Below are 15,068 nucleotides of genomic sequence, written 5' to 3'. Positions count from 1 at the left end.
TGGCGGTGCGGTCCCCTACGGCACTGCGTAGGATCCTACGGTCTTGGCGTGCATCCGTGCGTCGCTGCGGTCCGGTCCCAGGTCGACGGGCACGTGCACCTTCCGCCGACCACTGGCGACAACATCGATGTACTGTGGAGACCTCACGCCCCACGTGTTGAGCAATTCGGCAGTACGTCCACCCGGCCTCCCGCATGCCCACTATACGCCATCGCTCAAAGTCCGTCAACTGCACATACGGTTCACGTCCACGCTGTCGCGGCATGCTACCAGTGTTAAAGACTGCGATGGAGCTCCGTATGCCACGGCAAACTGGCTGACACTGACGGCGGCGGTGCACAAATGCTGCGCAGCTAGCGCCATTTGACGGCCAACACCGCGGTTCCTGGTGTGTCCGCTGTGCCGTGCGTGTGATCATTGCTTGTACAGCCATCTCGCAGTGTCCGGAGCAAGTATGGTGGGTCTGACACACCGGTGTCAATGTGTTCTTTTTTCCATTTCCAGGAGTGTATTTTTAATCCCATCAGCACTGTATCACGGCTTTAAACTACCTCACTAGAGAATAAAATCACTGATAGAATTAGGAACATGGCACAGAAACAGAAAGGAAGAGAAAAAGTTCTGCATGACAACTCTCACTCTGTGGACATCAAACCAAATACCTACTAGCATAGATTCCTGGAGAACTTCAAAATTTAAAAATTTGCATGACAATGCTACTTTTAATTAATTAAGTCTACACATATCTACTATTTAAACTTGCTTGTACTTTCCCGACAAAAATCCATCTTAATTCCTAATATACTACCTATGGTGTATTTATGCAAGGAAAGAGACACACACAGAACTATATTAGAAACAAGGAACCCTCGAGCAATTATAATATTCACATGCTGCCACTTGCTGTTGACAGTGTTGGTAATGACAGTAGCACCTCTGCCAGTCCCATTTGTGGTGCCACTTGTACAGATGTCATATGTTTTGGCCTTTATGGTGTGTGGTAAGGGACCCATTCTTCTGGTTTGTCAGGATGGCATTAGACTCTTCCACTTCAACTTTGTGAACTGAATGGGTTGGCAAAGGCAACAGGAGTCTGTCAGAGGACAGGCGGCATTTAGGACAACTCAGCTAGTCAGATAATAGTACAAGCTCTTGTCCAGTGACACTGCCTGCCATCAAACCACATGTCTTCTTCATATTGGTGTTGCGGCAGCGACACCCCTGAAGATAATGCATTCTGCTAGGAAACAGCATGATGACCAGGCTCTGAGTGATGCCAGCATCAAGCAGCTGGTGCCAGTGCTACATTCCTACAACCTAGGACGATTGTGCTTGATGTGTAACCATAGATTGTTGTGTGGAGGTGGGATGGTGCAGAAACCTGAATTCTGGACTTCGGCATTTGGATTTGCAGGCCGATGATAGCTGTTCAGTGGGTGCTGGAGCGTCCTGCAGTACAGATACCATCTGGCTACAGTCGCCCAATGATTTCTTTGATGTATATAAATGATGTCCTCGTGACTGCTTTGGCTGTCTGGCAGTGGAGGCATCCACCGATGATTGTTGCAGTGCTACATCAATGCATCATTATGAGTATCTTGTCACACTGTGACGTAGCATGTGGAATGTTTTGGAAATCAGCTGTGTCATCAGCCACATGGTTCAGGGTGGTAAGTGGAACTCTGTGTCCTGAATTTCCTTGGCTTGGCAGTCCTCCATCCATACCACAACACAGTATATAAAGATACTGCAAATGCTTATGATAGTGTCCTTATGCCCCCTATTGGTGAATAAGTTGAAAAATCATGACACTCCATCATAATTCATCCACTAGTGACCCCCTGTCTGTTGATAGACAGAAGCATGAGCATCATAAGGAACAGTGAAGCAGCAGGGGCAAGGAGAACAAGTAAAGGGTTATCGCAAGCCTTTGGTATTGTCACCATGTTATTAAATCTAGGTGCAACAGCTCTAATTTTCAGTGTTAACCCCAAGTTTTCGAGTATCATATTGTGTAGCTGAATTGTGTGTTTATACATGAAGGGTTAGTTTTACTGAGTCAGCAGCAGATGAATAATGCCATGATAATGTTTAATGAGTGGCTGGCTAAGAACTAACTTGACAACTTCCTCATAAATCTCGTGTGTGTGTGTGTGTGTGTGTGTGTGTGTGTGTGTGTGTGTGTGTGTGTGTACACCAGACAAAGGTTTAACTAACTAAGAAACATAAGATTAGAACCCTTTATATACCCAGTCAAAACGGTGGCCATGTACTTAGGGCTTTGCATTAGTCATAAGCTAAAGTGATCACATTACATAAGTACAAAATTAAACAATGTGAAGGTGCCACAAATATCCTCATGCTGTGACAGGCTTTTGTTGCATGCAGACCTGAGAATCTTCATTGACATATAAATGATCTAATAAGACTTTATGTGGAGTATGGATGCATCTGATATGGATCAGCAACACAAAATAGCTTAGAAAAATGAGATAAATGACAGTACAAAGCCATCAGAATCTGTTTTGGAGCATTCAAATCTACTCTAATTAATACTTTGCTGGTGGAACCAAATGAAATGCTGTTAGAGCTATGCAGGGAATACATTAGTGCCAAATTCCTGTTTGAACTTTTTCACTTTTTACGTGACAGTTTACTAACAAAGGTTAGAGAACTCAACTAAGTGCTATGCAGACAGGTCTTGGCATAACAAGAAACTACAGCCATTGCCAGATTTTTAGAGAGACGCCTTTTCTTTGTGTGAATGCGTCATCACTTCCACAAATTTGAGCTGCTTCAGTGCACCCTATGCTAACATCTTAGCAAAACATATTCCATACACCCAAGGTGTAATGAATGAGAAAATTTTAGCTGACAGATTGTTTAGCAACATAGCCATTCACAAGACAGATTTACAGTGGTGAGTCTAAACACAAAGACAGAGCAGGGAATGCATTCATAATGGCAAAACTGATCAAGGGAGGAAATTCTAGCTCCCTGAGGTAGTGTCTATACTCACTGCAGAATCTGCAGCAGTCTTAGAGGGACTTAAATAAAAGCAAAAATAGTTGTAGAAGAAACAATTATTATTTTATCAGATTCACTCTCAAAACTGTTGCTGTTAAAATTCTACAGTGCTAACAATACCTAAAATTATCTAGTATTGCTACAACACTGACAATACCTAAAATTATCTAGTATTGTACATGTCAGTATGTGGCTGAGGTGTAAGTGGGGTCTAAGAAAGAACAAGTTAATTTTTCAACTCCGGTCAGCAAACTGCCTCCCGTTTATTGAAAAAACATTTACTGATGACCTAGCCGGGGTACATTAATGTGAGTTTAGCAGCCCTAAGGCGCAAACAGATTGAGCCGGGGCTCGAAAAGTGCACGGCGGAAACCAGCCAATGCGTCTGATCTCGTCGGGGGTCCTGTCAGTGAAAGCGAGCGACCCACACACCTTGTCCGCGCAGCTCAGTGCGGTGGACGCTCACACGTGATCTCCTGGACCTTTCTGATTGGCTGCTGTAGGAGCTCTGCCTAGGCAAGCGACGCTTCCCTAAGCGTCACCCCATCAGCAGAAAGGTTGTTTGTTCGTCGAGCACGTGAACAAGCCGTGGGATAGTGGCACATACTGGAAAAATCTAATGTGTCACCAACCCAGGGCCCGTACACGGCTTTGTGAAGATTCATTGCCATCCATAGCTCACGCATTTAGGAAAAAGATTCCCTTTTCTTTTATTGAAAATAAAGGACTCCCGTATTCAATCTGTCAGCACCTGTACATCTCCTTCCCCTTCCGCGGGAGCGAGGTTTTATGGTGAAAATAAGTTGTTGCTCGTTGATAAAAGAAAACAATTTGCTCCCTTGGTCGGGTGTGCTAATACACTCCTGGAAATTGAAATAAGAACACCGTGAATTCATTGTCCCAGGAAGGGGAAACTTTATTGACACATTCCTGGGGTCAGATACATCACATGATCACACTGACAGAACCACAGGCGCATAGACACAGGCAACAGAGCATGCACAATGTCGGCACTAGTACAGTGTATATCCACCTTTCGCAGCAATGCAGGCTGCTATTCTCCCATGGAGACGATCATAGAGATGCTGGATGTAGTCCTGTGGAACGGCTTGCCATGCCATTTCCACCTGGCGCCTCAGTTGGACCAGCGTTCGTGCTGGACGTGCAGACCGCGTGAGACGACACTTCATCCAGTCCCAAACATGCTCAATGGGGGACAGATCCGGAGATCTTGCTGGCCAGGGTAGTTGACTTACACCTTCTAGAGCACGTTGGGTGGCACGGGATACGTGCGGACATGCATTGTCCTGTTGGAACAGCAAGTTCCCTTGCCGATCTAGGAATGGTAGAACGATGGGTTTGATGACAGTTTGGATGTACCGTGCACTATTCAGTGTCCCCTCGACGATCACCAGTGGTGTACGGACAGTGTAGGTGATCGCTCCCCACACCATGATGCCGGGTGTTGGCCCTGTGTGCCTCGGTCGTAAGCAGTCCTGATTGTGGCGCTCACCTGCACGGCGCCAAACACGCGTACGACCATCATTGGCACCAAGGCAGAAGCGACTCTCATCGCTGAAGACGACACATCTCCATTCGTCCCTCCATTCACGCCTGTCACGACACCACTGGAGGCGGGCTGCACCATGTTAGGGCGTGAGCGGAAGACGGCCTAACGGTGTGCGGGACCGTAGCCCAGCTTCATGGAGACGGTTGCGAATGGTCCTCGCCGATACCCCAGGAGCAACAGTGTCCCTAATTTGCTGGGAAGTGGCGGTGCGGTCCCCTACGGCACTGCGTAGGATCCTACGGTCTTAGCGTGCATCCGTGCGCCGCTGCGGTCCGGTCGCAGGTCGACAGGCACGTGCACCTTCCGCCGACCACTGGCGACAACATCGATGTACTGTGGAGACCTCACGCCCCACGTGTTGAGCAATTCGGCGGTACGTCCACCCGGCCTCCCGCATGCCCACTATACACCCTCGCTCAAAGTCAGTCAACTGCACATACGGTTCACGTCCACGCTGTCGCGGCATGCTACCAGTGTTAAAGACTGCGATGGAGCTCCGTATGCCACGGCAAACTGGCTGACACTGACGGCGGCGGTGCACAAATGCTGCGCAGCTAGCGCCATTCGACGGCCAACACCGCGGTTCCTGGTGTGTCCGCTGTGCCGTGCATGTGATCATTGCTTGTACAGCCCTCTCGCAGTGTCCGGAGCAAGTATGGTGGGTCTGACACACCGGTGTCAATGTGTTCTTTTTTCCATTTCCAGGAGTGTATTTGCAAAAATTGGGGTGGGGTGAATCTAAATTTTACAAAAACATCTATGTATACTGGAGTGGCTTTACAACAATATACAAAGAAAGTCCCTTAAAAAAAAAGAAGATATTATACTGGAAGATTGTTGATCAAAATCATAAAACATTTAGAGACGTTGATCTTTTCACACGTAATTCAATACGATAATTTCCCATCATCATTACTGTATCAGAATGCAAATCTTAGCACAAAAAGTTAAAAGTATGTCAAAAGTTTCACAACATTGGAATGAAGTATTACAAATTCTGTTACTCATATAGACTTGCAACACTAAATTCGGTGTAGCAGAAGTGTAGATGCTGGCCGAACTGAATCAGCAGTGATCTTTTGAAGGTTACAGGCGCCTCTAGAAATGTGTAATTGTTTGTGTTGTTTGGCAAACGTTAAACTCGTTGTTACATAGTGGAATCAGTTTCAGAATATAAACTAAATTATGAAGGTAGTAATTGTAATGAATTAGTTAGTTCTATAAAATAAAAGTATTCAATTGACAAATATAGTTAACATAAACAGAATATGAAGATAGTAAATAATTAGGTAAAACATTGAAATTCTCAAACTGAGAGGTAGTTTCTATGGTCAATAGCTTCAAAATAATAATTAAAGACTTATTGAAACACTAACAACCTACAAAATTGCTTCATATACCGATAATAGAAAGTCAAAACATGTTCAAATGTGACATAAAAGGCATTTACTTCTGTGTAGGGACACTGATTGCAGTTGGTTAAACACAAAGTTCTAACTGTTGACGGTATATCTTTCACATATAATATAGACAATCATTGAAAAATAAACAGAGTGAGGATCTTTGGGTCAGAAGCGGCACTGCAATGGGGTGGCCCATGTGCCACTGACGGAGAGCGAGGCAGCACAGAGCGCCACGCAACGTTGGATACATTGTCGTTCCCTCAGGTGGGGACGGCACGAAGGAGGGACATGGTGGCAGCTGCTTATTGTGTAGGCAGGTACTGAGACACTCCCCCAGGGATTGTGTCAGTAAAGTTTGCAGGGGTGTGCTTCAGTAGCAAATAAACTAAGGTTTCCTACATTCAGTGGTTATCTCTAGTTTAGATGATTAGATACATTGATACATGATAACAATAGTATTAAATGAACATTAGACAATACAAACTTTATTTCAGTTAAAGAGTGTATTTCACTATGGTAGACCATGCCTGACATTACTCTTGTCGAAATTCACCCTCGGGCTGTGCCTCGGGGACAGTTGGTTGTGTTGACTTAATGTGTTTACAATATCCTTTCTTATACAGGCACCAGAGAATGGCTCCTGCAACAATCAGGGTTGGAACAGTCACGGCACTAGGCAGAGTAACCGTATACAATTGTTTCTGTGTCCACCAGGTAGCTATGTGAGCAACAGCTCAATCCAGGATGATTTGGCCCTTATTGTGAGCTAGTAATTCGTCAATTGACTGACGTAATCGAGCATCGGACTCGTTGGGTAGCCTGGGTACATTATCGGGTGATGGTAGTACCACTGGTACCTCAGGTAAATAAAGTAAAAGGGGTCCGAGGCTCAAATTTTTCACTTGTGTTAGGTGTGCTGACAGTTTGACAGTAGGTGTTATTAAATCACAGGTGGACATGTTGAACAGTAATCCACTGTTTTCTATTGCGAAACAATACGTCCGAGACAGGAAAACATGGTCATAACATATTAAAGCAATTTTAGATGTCTGAGGTACAAAATATAATAAACTATCCCCTACTGGTTTAAACCAAGGCTCACGCAAGGTTGATAACATACGAGGACGGGGGGTTTTTTCTGTCCTCTAAAAACAAGGCCACCTCACAGTCCTTAGTTCCGGTATGAATGGATAAGTTTGAACACATATAGCAATTAGTGTGAAGGCACTGATGGAGGTCAGGCAGCTGCATGACAGAATGTCTTTGGCGATCTTTGCTAATAGCTAAGATATCATTAGTTTGCCAAGTCACTTGCTTTCGTAGGGCAACCCAAGTAACCGGAAAGGTGTGTAATCGGCAGCATTGAAACTCGCAGTTGGCGCATGTGGTGGGTAGAGAAATCTGGGCGCACAGTCCTTGAGAAGTTCGCACAAGATGTACTGTAGCTGCCGCATAATAAAGGGGTAGCGAAGATTCCCATACAGGGTAAGGCATTTGCATTGGCGATGCCAGATGAAACAAAACATTAGCCAGAGTTTGCAGGAACAGTTCTGCAGGCATTAACGTAGGGCTAAGCTTATGCTGTAGTCCTAGCAGAGTAATAGTGTGGAAGGTGTTAATATGTAACTGAATGGCATGGGTGTTGTATAGTAAGATCTGTACCGCTCTCGTTATCTCCAAAGTGTAAGTCACATTAGTTATGGTATGATGTAAAAACTCAAGGTCATGTTGCATAACATTCCTAAATGTTTCGTACTGATGTACAAGGTCAGTTGCCACAACGCGAATTTGCCTAGTAGCAGCTAATAAACTGTCTTCAATATGGGTGAGGCGTAATTGCTGGTGCGATATCAATGAGAGTCAATCTGTTGAGGTGGAAGGTTTCTTAGCCGTTAGATGCCAATAAATGGTTGATGGAAGCTCTTAACCATGTGATAAAGTACATGACTGCTTGTATCCTTTACAGAGAAGGTTACACACAGGTAGAGAATGGTGGTAGTTACATTTTGTAAGTGATAACAATTTTCAGAAAATTCCGTAGGCCCTTTATCTACGGAGTTTTTATTTCCGGGGTGACTGTTCAGATCGCTGCAGCTACCCTAGACAACACATTGCGCACTATGTTGAAAAGCAGTTTCCTGCGTGAACTGTAACAGGTTTTCCCGGTGAGAAGTATTTAACGAATAATTCTCTCCGAATAAAGTGAGTAGATGCAAAAGCGATAACCAGATAGAGGGTTTAACTGCCAGAAATGCAAACAAAACAAGTGCAGTTGAACCCTTTTAATACATCTCCTGTAGTAGAGTTTATACTCTGCCTTTCAGGGTTGGGTGAGTATGACGGTATACGTATCATGTGGATGAGGCGTGCGTTCATGAAACGATAACATCTACATCTATACTCCGCGAGCCACCTTACGGTGTGTGGCGGAGGGTACTTATTGTACCACTATCTGATCCCCCCTTCCCTGTTCCATTCACGAATTGTGCGTGGGAAGAACGACTGCTTGTAAGTCTCCATATTTGCTCTAATTTCTCGGATCTTTTCGTTGTGATCATTACGCGAGATATATGTGGGCGGTAGTAATATGTTGCCCATCTCTTCCCGGAATGTGCTCTCTCGTAATTTCGATAATAAACCTCTCCGTATTGCGTAACGCCTTTCTTGAAGTGTCCGCCACTGGAGCTTGTTCAGCATCTCCGTAACGCTCTCGCGCTGACTAAATGTCCCCATGACGAATCGCGCTGCTTTTCGCTGGATCATGTCTATCTCTTCTATTAATCCAACCTGGTAAGGGTCCCATACTGATGAGCAATACTCAAGAATCGGACGAACAAGCGTTTTGTAAGCTACTTCTTTCGTCGGTGAGTCACATTTTCTTAGAATTCTTCCTATGAATCTCAACCTGGCGCCTGCTTTTCCCACTATTTGTTTTATGTGATCATTCCACTTCAGATCGCTCCGGATAGTAACTCCTAAGTATTTTACGGTCGTTACCGCTTCCAATGATTTACCACCTATGGCATAATCGTACTGGAATGGATTTCTGCCCCTATATATGCGCATTATATTACATTTATCTACGTTTAGGGAAAGCTGCCAGCTGTCGCACCATGCATTAATCCTCTGCAGGTCCTCCTGGAGTACGTACGAGTCTTCTGATGTTGCTACTTTCTTGTAGACAACCGTGTCATCTGCAAATAGCCTCACGGAGCTACCGATGTTGTCAACTAAGTCATTTATGTATATTGTAAACAATAAAGGTCCTATCACGCTTCCCTGCGGTACTCCCGAAATTACCTCTACATCTGCAGATTTTGAACCGTTAAGAATGACATGTTGTGTTCTTTCTTCTAGGAAATCCTGAATCCAATCACAAACCTGGTCCGATATCCCCTAAGCTCGTATTTTTTTCACTAAACGTAAGTGCGGAACCGTATCAAATGCCTTCCTGAAGTCCAGGAATACGGCATCAATCTGCTCGCCAGTGTCTACGGCACTGTGAATTTCTTGGGCAAATAGGGCGAGCTGAGTTTCACATGATCTCTGTTTGCGGAATCCATGTTGGTTATGATGAAGGAGATTTGTATTATCTAAGAACGTCATAATACGAGAACACAAAACATGTTCCATTATTCTACAACAGATTGACGTAAGCGAAATAGGCCTATAATTATTTGCATCTGATTTATGACCCTTCTTGAAAATGGGAACGACCTGCGCTTTCTTCCAGTCGCTAGGTACTTTACGTTCTTCCAGCGATCTACGATAAATTGCTGATAGAAAGGGGGCAAGTTCTTTAGCATAATCACTGTAGAATCTTAAGGGTATCTCGTCTGGTCCGGATGCTTTTCCGCTACTAAGTGATAGCAGTTGTTTTTCAATTCCGATATCGTTTATTTCAATATTTTCCATTTTGGCGTCCGTGCGACGGCTGAAGTCAGGGACCGTGTTACGATTTTCCGCAGTGAAACAGTTTCGGAACACTGAATTCAGTATTTCTGCCTTTCTTCGGTCGTCCTCTGTTTCGGTGCCATCGTGGTCAACGAGTGACTGAATAGGGGATTTAGATCCGCTTACCGATTTTACATATGACCAAAACTTTTTAGGGTTCTTGTTTAGATTGTTTGCCAATGTTTTATGTTCGAATTCATTGAATGCTTCTCTCATTGCTCTCTTTACGCTCTTTTTCGCTTCGTTCAGCTTTTCCTTATCAGCTATGATTCGACTACTCTTAAACCTATGATGAAGCTTTCTTTGTTTCCGTAGTACCTTTCGTACATGATTGTTATACCACGGTGGATCTTTCCCCTCGCTTTGGACCTTAGTCGGTACGAACTTATCTAAGGCGTACTGGACGATGTTTCTGAATTTTTTCCATTTTTGTTCCACATCCTCTTCCTCAGAAATGAACGTTTGATGGTGGTCACTCAGATATTCTGCGATTTGTGCCCTATCACTCTTGTTAAGCAAATATATTTTCCTTCCTTTCTTGGCATTTCTTATTACACTTGTAGTCATTGATGCAACCACTGACTTATGATCACTGATACCCTCTTCTACATTCACGGAGTCGAAAAGTTCCGGTCTATTTGTTGCTATGAGGTCTAAAACGTTATCTTCACGAGTTGGTTCTCTAACTATCTGCTCGAAGTAATTCTCGGACAAGGCAGTCAGGATAATGTCACAAGAGTCTCTGTCCCTGGCTCCAGTTCTGATTGTGTGACTATCCCATTCTATACCTGGTAGATTGAAGTCTCCCCCTATTACAATAGTATGATCACGAAACTTCTTCACGACGTTCTGCAGGTTCTCTCTGAGGCGCTCAACTACTACGGTTGCTGATGCAGGTGGTCTATAGAAGCATCCGACTATCATATCTGACCCACCTTTGATACTTAACTTAACCCAGATTATTTCACATTCGCATTCGCTAATAACTTCACTGGATATTATTGAATTCTTTACTGCTATAAATACTCCTCCACCATTGGCGTTTATCCTATCCTTGCGGTATATATTCCATTCTGTGTCTAGGATTTCGTTACTGTTCACTTCCGGTTTTAACCAACTTTCCGTTCCTAATACTATATGCGCACTATTTCCTTCAATAAGAGATACTAATTCAGGAACCTTGCCCTGGATACTCCTGCAGTTTACCAATATTACGTTAACTTTTCCTGTTTTTGGTCTCTGAGGACGGACGTTCTTTATCAACGATGATAATGTCCTCTCTGGTAAGCCGTCAGGTATTTTATCGTTTCGCCCAAGGGGGGGTCCTTCTAACCTAAAAAACCCCCGTGTGCACGCCACACGTACTCTGCTACCCTAGTAGCTGCTTCCGGTGTGTAGTGCACGCCTGACCTGTCTAGGGGGGCCCTACAGTTCTCCACCCAATAACGGAGGTCGATGAATTTGCAACCATTATAGTCGCAGAGTCGTCTGAGCCTCTGGTTTAGACCCTCCACACGGCTCCAAACCAGAGGACCGCGATCGACTCTGGGCACTATGCTGCAGATATTAAGCTCAGCTTGCACTCCGCGTGCGATGCTGGTTGTCTTCACCAAATCAGCCAGCCGCCGGAAGGAACCAAGGATGGCATCAGAACCCAAGCGGCAGGCGTCATTCGTTCCGACATGTGCTACTATCTGCAGCCGGTCACACCCAGTGCGTTCAATAGCTGCCGGAAGGGCCTCCTCCACATTACGGACGAGACCCCCCGGCAAGCACACCGAGTGCACACTGGCATTCTTCCCCGACCTACCCGCTATTTTCCTGAGGGGCTCCATAACCCGCCTAACGTTGGAGCTCCCTATAACTAATAGTTCCTACACTATGTCTGACAATATGTGGCTATTCTTCGCTATGGGTTGCCAAAGCGAGATGGGACTTCATCATCATATAAGCACCAGAGGTGATGAGAGGAAAAATCGATGATAGCGGCCGTGAAAGAGATTCTGGTGTACAAGGTTGCGATTGCCAGATGGGCTGAGTAGTAACTAACTTGAAGAAGGACTTGCTACTGCTGTTATTTAGTGGTCGAGATTCGTGGATTAAGCAAACCAGTGCATATTTATGACGATAACAAAATGTTTCCTGGCATCAGGTAAAAGCAAGGCAGAGCATGGCAGAAAAGGATGAAATAGCAAGCATTTGCAGAGAGATGGTTACGAGTGAAGCATTGGCAACAACCAAGGACCATACTCGTTATGATATCAAGGCATTAAGCAATTAACAGCATGACTGAAGTGGTGACTACACCCTAATTGCTTCAGGCAAATTGGGAACAGCAGCTTAACAAGACAGATACTTCAGCTCTTTACTTCTATGAAAACTTGAGATTCGCTGACGTGAGTGTTGGAGAAATGTGCCAACATCTGGCATAATACTCGGGTTCTAAGAAGGCAGCGAAATAACGCAGTATGTAATGACTGTAGTACAAGAAAAGGCAGATCAACATTGTAATAATGTATAGGATTTTAAAGCTCAGAGTGACTTACTGTCCATTCTGTGGATAAAGATTCTGAGAGGTGAAGCGTAGCTGAACAGTAAAGTTTACCGGTTACAATACGTACGCGCGTGGCTGCTGATCAGGCAGCTCGTGCCCGTACGCACACGTGTGTTGCGTGCTGCACTGTTTCACAGTAGTACGCGCGGGGAATAAAATTTCCCTCTAACACGACCGAGTATTGGCGTACTTAGTTTAGCGAGTTACGCTGAGACATAATTTATGTTGGCACTAAGAACTGTGTGGTGGCTCTTCCTAAGTACATATTGTATCGTTGCTACGACGCAAATTACGCGTCGCACTTGTGTTTAGTGTCACGAAAAGTTACGAGCAGCAAGGAAAAGTGAAAATGTGAACACGATGATTGTATTTATATACTTTAAGGGAGGGACATCTCCTTAAGAACAACCAAGTAATGCCCATGGTTACGTCTTAAAAAATTTCCAACGCAGGTTTTTGCCTACTGTTGAAGGACACTGACTCTTCGCTTGGCTAGATAGCAGAGACAAGATTCTCACTTCACGATAGATCGTCGGAGAATAGCTTAAACATGGACACTGCAACAAGGGAGGAGTGATACCTCGATGAGAAAAATGGCTGGAAAGATGGATAGGACCGGCATTGTTGGGGTAATTTACAGTGCCACTGCATACTCATTAACAAAAGAAGAAAGACAGGATAGATCCGAGGGCTCGGCAGTAGAGTAAGTAATAAAAGGGGAGGGCTTCAAAATTTAACTGCAATCACAAGCGACTGCAGGTATCCACCGATTCGACAGCACGGATACCAGCATGTCGTGTGTTGTCAGTAGCATGAAAAAACCGAGCCAACAAAATAGTTGTCCCTGTTACTTGTTGTCCATTGTGAGTGCGAATCTGTCTCTCGGTGAACTGAACTAGCCAGTTGGGATTCAGGCCAGCTCAGCAGGCGTTCCTTTACCCTTGGCCAATTACTACGTAGTGCTTGAGCCCATTCCTGAGTAGTTCCTACAATTTAATGAGTCCAACCTATCAATCTAACACGTCAGTGACTGTGCCAGATAGTCTTCCATCGCTGCGGTGGCAGCGAAACATTCCCACAGACAAACAGGTGTATTAGTCTTTACCGCGGAGCCGCTCCTTGTTATGCAAGGTAGCAGAGTGACCGGCATGGCGTAGATACTATTTGATTCATAAAGGAAAGATAATAGTAAGTAACTATCCCTTAATACAGTGAGGGGAGGGGGAGGGTTGAGACATGGCTCTGTGTTCCCTGCGTATACAATCTGAAGGTACACAACATAAAATGACAAAAAAATGCACACATACAAAATAATAAACTGACATGAGACATAATGCAATTAGCAGCACAATAAAATAATACAAAACAATAAAATGAAATACACAGCATAAATTAGCTTAGGACTTAGATCAGTGAGCAAGCATTGCAAAGCGACTGGAAGGCAGTATAGTCGTCTCAGGACTAATAGATATGCAATCTGCTACGAGTTGGCATTAAGACATTTAACTCCGGACGAATTACGTCACTTGAAAGGAGACTGTCATGGCCCATGGCTATTAATACTAAGGACATCCATTACTGGGTGTGTGAAAACATTACTTGTAATGCAAGGTGGTGTGATCGGTACAAAGTGCGTAAACGATGCTAATAGCAAATAGGAGCGAGTGGGACTGTGGTGATGTGGGTCAAATGTAATTCATTGAGGTGTTAAATTGTAATAAAATCGTGTCAGTGAAATGATGAGATTCTCTCACTTGTTTTGTACCGCCTATAACCCCTGCCACACTCTTTAATAAGTGGTTCTTTCTTTAAATCCAGTTACTCTGCTATGGTAAAGTACGCGTACCCTATTGAGCTTGACTCTAAGTATAGACTTGCATGAGTAATTATGCAGACCAGCTGTCATTAACTCTGTCTCTATCTTGTCAGTAGGTGTGTGTCATGCCCTATCCTCTATCATGTATCTCCCTAATCCTGGAGACTTACCTGAGCACGTACTGTACCACCACGGCGACATCTCGGTGATCCATGACTTACCTGTGGCGTCTGCTCGGTGAGCCGCTGTTGCGATCAGTAAGACATAATTTTGTGTGTGTCGTATGTAAACAGTGAATAATTCTTTGAGTTAGCCTTCTGTAATGATCACTTGTATGAAAGCTAATAGTGTTCTATTCTTCATTAGCTAATAAAGATGATTATCTGCATTGTAGAAGACCACAAATGTGTATATGTGAGACGTATTTACACTAGTAGTGCAGAACCTGTTTCATGGCATATCACGGCAGTTGTGTATCCTGTAATTCTCATACGTGCTTGTTGAACGTCCTAGGTTGCATTTAAGACAGCATAAGAGTGTGAATTAGTTGCAAGGCTGTAGATAATGTAGGAATAATTTCTTTTACTAGTGTGTTTTATGTAATTTGCGTTTGGGTAGGTACAAGATACTCCGTGTAGTAGTGTAATTCATCAACTAGGACATGTGTGGTTCATTAGATGACGTAACAAAGGACAAAATGTGGCGCAGTGATTCATTCGACATAATTCATTCGACGTAGTGTGT

Source organism: Schistocerca piceifrons, chromosome 1, assembly GCF_021461385.2.
Source record: "Schistocerca piceifrons isolate TAMUIC-IGC-003096 chromosome 1, iqSchPice1.1, whole genome shotgun sequence".
In the NCBI taxonomy this organism is placed as follows: domain Eukaryota; kingdom Metazoa; phylum Arthropoda; class Insecta; order Orthoptera; family Acrididae; genus Schistocerca; species Schistocerca piceifrons.
This window is presented reverse-complemented; position numbering follows the sequence as displayed.